Genomic DNA, 7,547 nt, shown 5'->3' with positions numbered 1-7,547 from the left:
GGGCTGAGGGCGGGAGCTGGGCGCGGGCGGCTGAGCCAATGAGAAGAGGACAAGGGAGAGGGGGCGGGCTGGGTTCTGGCTTCACCTGGGAGAATAACTTTCCAACTTTTGCTAGGACTGCACCGCAGTTAAGGGGCGGCTGACGCTGGGCCCACCCTAGCTCAGCTGCAATCCTGGTGGAGGGGTGCGTACCCAAATTAAGCAGTTAGGACCCGGTGCGTGCCCAGGAAATGGGGGAGGTATGTGAGAGTACAGTCCTGGAGGGGCGACGTTTGGGGAAGGGCAGCGTCCGGAAAGGACCTCCTGGAAGGGACACCTAAGCTGATCAATAAGACTTCACCAAGAGAAATATGAGTCAGCCCCAGGGTGAAGCCTGGGCGTGTTTGGAAAGTGCGGTCGGTCTGAGCAGAGCCTGGGGAGCTGGAAACTAGTGCTTGCCAGGTGGGGCGAAGAGAGGCACCCAAGTCCCTTAGGGAGATGGGCACTTCTCTCCGCAGACATTTTGAGTCACTTACACTTGCTGCGATAAGAATAGGAGGCCATTAAAGGGAGGCTGGGGCAAGTTTTGGACCTTGGGACAAGAGTTATGTTGTTCATACTCCTCATCTCGTTAGTCAACAAGAGCTATCTCTTTCATTTTGTACTCTTTCCTTCTCCATTCCTCTACCCCCACAAGAACCCTCCCTTGCATAAGGTATGTCAAAAGAGTTATTTATCTGTTTTTAATGAAAATAAATGATATGTGCTAAGAGATTCTGGTTTTTTCCCACAGCCCAATATCTTAGGAATTGTGTTAGCTTTCCGTCACTGTGACAAAATACCTGAGAGAATCTACTTAAAGGAAGAATTTATTGTGACTCATGGTTTCAGAGGTTTCAGTCCATCCTCACTGGGCCCAGTTGCTCTGGGCTGTGGCCCACCCAGTACATTATGGTGACAGAAGTATGTTCCACAGCAAGACTGTTCACTTTATCAACACAGGGAAGCAAAGAGTGAGAGAGGAAGGGATAAGAGTCCCAATACCTTCTTCAAGGACTCACTTCAATAACCTAACTTCCTTCCACTAGACCCCACCCCCTAAAGGTTCTGCAATATCCTAGTAGCCCTCAGGTTGGCAACCCAGACTTTAACACATTGCCTTTGGGAACCCTGAAGTCATAAACTCCAACAGAGACCTAGCTAGCCAGTGGCTTTATACACCAAGAGTCCATCAATTTACTGATAGTGTTCCATTTATATACCTGACACATTTTACTTATCAGTTCCTCAAAAATGGCGGTTAGGTTGCCAGCAGTTCTCTGCTGTCACAGACAGTGCTAAAGGGGCTCTAGATATGTCTCTTATGGACCATAAACAAGAAAAAGAATTGCTGGGTCATGAAGTCTTCAGGGCTTAGGTTCACTGTCACCTTGCCCTCCAGGATGACTTTGCCAATTTACATTCCAACCAACAGCACATCCTGTAGCTAATAATGTGCTAGCATAGTAATCTGACATCAAAGCAGTATTACATAATTTGCATTTTTATTTTCTGATAATTGGTATGTTAACTATTTTTCCATGTACTTAATCATTGAGATTTTTTTCCTTCTGTGAACCACCTATTTTATATCCTTTGCCTATTTTTCTTACTGGATTTCAATCATTTTTTCCGAATGGATGAATGGATGTTTTTATAGATTCTAAATACTAATCCCTTGTCAGCTTGGACACTACAAATATTTCCTACAGTTTCTTGCGCCTCCTGTTAACTGGGTCTTTGCTCTCCCATAATGAATGAGAAATATTTAATTTTGATCTAGCCAGATACTTTGTAACTCTTCTGAAGTGTACCTTTCCAGCCTTATTTAATAATTCACTCTCAGTCATAAAATATCTATATTTCCCTTCCTGTTGCAGTGGGTCTGGAGTCTGGAGCTCACCTCGGGTACATATTTTCTCCATGCTGTGAGCCAGTTTTCCAGCCGCACCACCTAGCTGCCCATCCCCCCATCTATCAAGCACCATGTTCCCACAGACACACCTCTCTGTTCCTGGGCTCTTGTTGCTGTTCTGTTGATCTGGGTCAGTTCTTGTGCCAGTGCTGTGCTGGTTGCCACTGTGGCTAAGTTGCATAGTAGTCCCCACTCCCATATCACTTTCTCGTGACATCTCTGGTGTCACTTTCTGTGGTTTCAGTTACCTACAGTCAGTGTAATGTGAAAAATGTTAATTGGAAAAACCCAAGTGCTCCATTCTGAGTAGTAATGACATCAGGTGCCTTTCTGTTCCATCCCACCTGGGGCGGGACATGGATCATCCACTTACCCAGAATACACAGGCCGTATAAATGCTGCCTACCCACTGGTCACTTAGTAGCCATATTGGTCATCAGACCAACTGTCATAGCATCACGGTGCTTGTGTTCAGCTTACCTTATTTTACTTAATACAGTGATTGTTCTATTTTTATTATTAGTTGTTATTGTTCATCTCTTACCTTAATTTATAAATTAAACTTTGTCATAAGCACATGTATGTGTACTTACGTATGAGAAAACACATGGTATATAGAGAGTTGGATACTTTCCAAGGCTTCGAGCCTCCACTGAGGGTCTGGAAATACATCCCCTATGGATAAGGGGAGACCAGTGTGTGTCCTGAGGTCTGCTGGAGTGAATCTCTCTGCTCTTTGCTCTTTTTTTGGTATTGCCTTACAAGTTCAAAGTAAAAATGGTCAGTGGTGAGCCCCACAGCTAAAATTCAGGCTTTTAGATCCCTGCTGTACTAAAGAGTAGGGACAAAGGAGGGGAGCAGAAATATGACAGGATAAGGATAGAGAAGAGGCGAGTCCCAGGGAGGTGGTTCTCCTGAGCACATGCCATGTGGGTTCCCTTTTCTGTCATTTTATGGAAGTCTCCCTCCTTTTCTCCTTCACCTGAAATTGATACTAAATATTACTTGTAAACTTCACCCTGTGACAGCGAAGAAGTATTCTCTCATCTCTGATTTTGTAGCAGTATCATGTGAGACTCAGTGGCACTCTTAGTACAGGGCTGGTTGAACCCTCAGACGGAGCTTTGATGTTGACCATCAGGGAGCAGGAGGCTGGTGAGGGGAAGGTGCCCACTTTGATGACTGGAATATGTAACTGCTCTAATTACTGCCCTAGGATGCAAGTAGCCTGCCCAGCCTGGCTGCCAGGAAACCTGACCCCCAGTCCTGTTTCTGCCGGTGACGAGTGGTAAACTGACTCTCAGAGCCCTCTTTTTCTCGTTTGCCTTGCTTTCATACATGTCATCTCAGTGCTCCCTCACAACGGGCCTGTGAAGTGTGAAAAGATGCTTCACTAATCCAGTTTGGCAGGTAATGAATGGGGGCTCAGACATGTTATACAACACAGGCATGAATGAACACACAGCAAAGGAAAGCTAGATTTACCTACCTCATTTATTCTTTCAACAACATCATGGTGCTAAAGCACATGGAGTTCAGAGCCCATCTATCTAGGTTTGAATCCAGGCTCTGCCACTTCTGACCTTCCTACTTAGCTACTCTGTTCCTCGATTTACTCTTCACGAAGTAATAGTGATAGTATTTAACACCAAGTGCTATTGTGAGAATTAAATGAGATAATATGCATATAATACTTAGAAAAATTCCTGGCACAAGTGTTTGCTATTACTATTATTATTGCCACCAGACCAGCGTCCTTCTGGACTCAGGTTCAGAAAAGATACCAAAAAATTGTGCTGAATTAATTGATAACTGTGGGATGCAAAATAATGCTTCCCGAAAGATGTCCCTGTCCCAATCCTCTAAGCCTGTGGATGTTATCTGACATGGTGAAAGGGACTTTGATGTAGCTAATTTAAGGTGTAAACTGATCTTGATATGCATAGATAATTCTGGATTATCCAAGTTGGCCCTAATCACAGGGACCTTATACATGAAAGAGGGAGGCAGATGTGTCACCGTCAAAGTGATTCGATGCAAGTAATTGACTGGGCGCTGTTGGCTTTCAAGACAGAAAAGGTCATGAGCCTGCAGCCTGTAGAAGTTAAAGTTGGGGGAGATTCCAAAATCTTGAAAATTCTCCCAGAGAATCTCCAGAAGAGAACATAGCATTACTGCTACCTTGAATTTAGCCCTGTGACAATCATTTCAGACTCTGACTTCCAGAACTACAAAACAATAAGTTTGTGTTATTTTGCACCATGGGGTCGGTGGTAATTTGTTACAGCAGCATGGGAAACAATGCAATTATCTATATGAGAAAAAGTATTCAAATTTAATCTCTTTCTTAGATCACACATGAAAAACCACTTTCAGGTAAATAAAAAGACAAAACACAAAGACAACTCTTTCAAACATATGAAGAAAACATCATATGTTTATGACACATGAGGACAAAAAAGTCTTAAGCAAAAGAAAAAGTGTACATATGAAATCAAAGACTGAGAAGTCTAGCTACTTTAAAATTAAGAACTTGTATTCATCAGGGGCAAATCATAGGCAGGGAAACAATATTTGCAACAAATTAATTACAGAAGGATTACTATCCAGAATCAAGAAATTTAAAAAAATCTATAAAAAAGACAATTAAATAGAAATATGGGGAAAATATATCAACAACCTTTTTACGGAAGAATCATCAATAGACCTATGAAAAGGAGTTCAAGATCAATTCTTCATTAAGTTTGAGTAATAAAACCTTAATATTAATTAAGCTCAACTCTCATTAACAAAAAGGCATAAGCAAATGTATACGCCCACTGGATAGGCAAACATTTAAAGGTCCGACCCCTTGAGTGTTTTACAAATGGCAAACAAGAACGCTTGACATTACTGGTGGAAGTACAAATTGGTGCAACCTGCTTGGATAATAATTTGGCCTTAACTTTAAAATTAAATATACCTCCTCTTTGAGGTATATACTTCTTCAGAGCAAGATACCCTGGAGAAATTCTTGCTGCTTTGCAGAGAGAGAGAGAGAAAGAGGTACAAGAAAGGTTATATAGAGTACAAATTATAATAGCAAAAACCTGGGGAAAACCTCAAATGTCCATCCACAGGAAAGGATCAATTAATTACATTAATTAATTACAGTTACTTATCAGCATCATGATGCTATCTACATAATGTTCAAAAACAATAATACATGGAATATCCACATGGTTAAAAAAACTGAAAATATACATAAAGGAAGCAGGATGAAGGCGCAAGATGCAATGTGTTGTTTAACCTCTAGAATTGAGATGTGACAAGGGAGGGACCCACCGAGGACATTGGTCGGTGTTGTTTTATTGAATAAGCTAGTGAGATATGAGTGTTTATTTTATCTTTATGCTTAAAACATACATCTGTAGGGGCTGGGATTGTAGCTCAGTGTTAGATCACCTGCCTAGCCTTTGGGAGGCCCTGGCTTCAATCCCCAGCATCCCCCACCCCCACCCCCATAACCAAAATGTACTCAGGTATCATACATGATTTTTATGCATGAAGTAATATTTTTGTATTTTTTCAGATTGGGGTTTGGCCCACTTCATTCATTTTTCCATCCATTCACTCACGCATTCCAAAATACTCCCAGAGTTCTCATGATATCGTAGGCATTGTTCCAGGTCTAGAGATACATAGTAAGACAAACAGGTACGGACCCTACCCCCAAGGAGTACTTACTACAGTGAGAATAATGAAAATGAGTCCAATAGCTGTGCCATTAAATATATAATTACAAACTAAAACAACTGCTCTGGAAAAGCTGCAGGGGCTTCTGAGTCATTGAGAAGGGCCACCCCACCTACTTTGGCATGAATGAGAAATGAACCGTCATTGTGTCGAGGTTCTGAGATTTCATGCTGGTTCTGCAGCCTTGGCCATGTATCCTAATGAAAGACCATAAGGCTGTGGAGTGACAACAGGGACCAGGTGGGAACGAACAGTATCTTGGGCTCTGAACAGATTCAGGAAAAGTCTGGGTGGAGTAGAGGTGGAGGAGCCATTAGAGAGGCAGAGGCACTCAGGGTGACTCCGAGATTTTTGGCTTGTGCAACTGGAAGGATGGGGACATGACCACCCAATGTTCATCCTGAGCTTCCCTCCGTGTCTGAGCAGATGGCACCTGCCGACAACCGCCCCAGCGCTCCATCCACAGCCACAGGCAGACTTCATCTTGTCAGCAGCTGTCCCCTACAGCTCCCCATTCTTCAGGTTGGACCTTGTGTGAACCAGGCCAGGTTCCCAGTGGGCCATATAGCTGTTGGAACCTGTCCCGAGCCCGACACCATGGTAGCATGTTGGTGGTGGTGGGGGTGCTCTGTTCATGTTTATTGAGAAGGGAGAGGAGAGAGAGGGAGGAAGTGGGGAGGAAACACTGGCATGTTAGGAGAACTTCTACCAACCTGGTTGAACCACCAAGATGTCTCACTGGATTAATGGCACCTCTGCTCTGCTGCTCTTCTCTAAAGACATTTCCCATGTAGTCAGAGTGAACCTCCTGGGCACCAAGGACACCTGGGGCTGGTGATTGCCGGGATGCCCAGCTGCGTCCCTGACCTCTTCCCACTAGATTCCAGCACCATAGCCCTCCTAAGGGTGCCCCACAACTGTGACAATGAAAAAATGTCTTTAAACACCACCAAACACCCTCCTTCCCACCCCAAGCCCTGCAATGCCATTGTCTCCTGGGGAGAGACTTCCTCCACATGCCCTGGCCTCTACCATCAGGTGCCCTCCTGTCTGCTCCCTCCCCATGCTGTCCCCCAGAAGGTCACTTAGGCTGTGGTGGCCCCATTTGAGCCTCTCGGTCTGCCCTCCCTCTGCCTGGTATGCTCTTCTCTGAGATTTTCTTTCTTCTTCTTCTTCTTTTTTTTTTTTTTTAGTTTTTATATATATATTTTTAATTGATTTTTTTTTCAAATTCATGACAGCAGAATGCATAACAATTCTTATTACACACATAGAGTACGATTTTTCATATCTCTGGTTGTATATAAAGTATATTCACACCAATTCATGTCTTCATACATATACTTTGGATAATGTTGTCAATCACATTCCACCATCCTTGCTAACCCCCTGCCCCCTCTCTTCCCTCAAAACACCGGCTATGTCACCCTCTTGGGATTTCTGCTCAGACACCACCTTCTTGGTAAGGCCAACTCCGATGCCTTTTGGGGAATTAAAATCCCACTGGGTTAGTTTGCTAGGGCCTGTGTAACATTATACCACCTGCTGGGCGGCTTAAACAACAGAAGTGTATTTCCTCACAGTTCTGGAGGCTGAAGTCCAAGAGAGGGCGTCAGCAGTTTGGTCTCTCCTGAGACCTGTCTCCTTGGTATGCAGGTGGCCGCCTTCTCTCCAGGCCTCACGTGGCTTCTTCTTTGGGTACAGGCATTCTTGGATGTGTGCCAAATGTCCTCCTCTTACAAGGACACTAGTCAGCTTGAATGTGGACCAATTTAACTTAATTACCTTTTTAAGGACTCTCCAAATACAGTCAGAAGTACCAGGGATTAAGGCTTCAGGATACCAATTAGGGAAGGAGGTAACCCACTTTTTCCACCAT

This window comes from Marmota marmota, unplaced genomic scaffold, assembly GCF_001458135.2.
Source record: "Marmota marmota marmota unplaced genomic scaffold, marMar, whole genome shotgun sequence".
Classification (NCBI taxonomy): domain Eukaryota; kingdom Metazoa; phylum Chordata; class Mammalia; order Rodentia; family Sciuridae; genus Marmota; species Marmota marmota.
The sequence above is the reverse complement of the archived record's forward strand: the minus strand, read 5'-3'. Positions refer to the sequence as shown.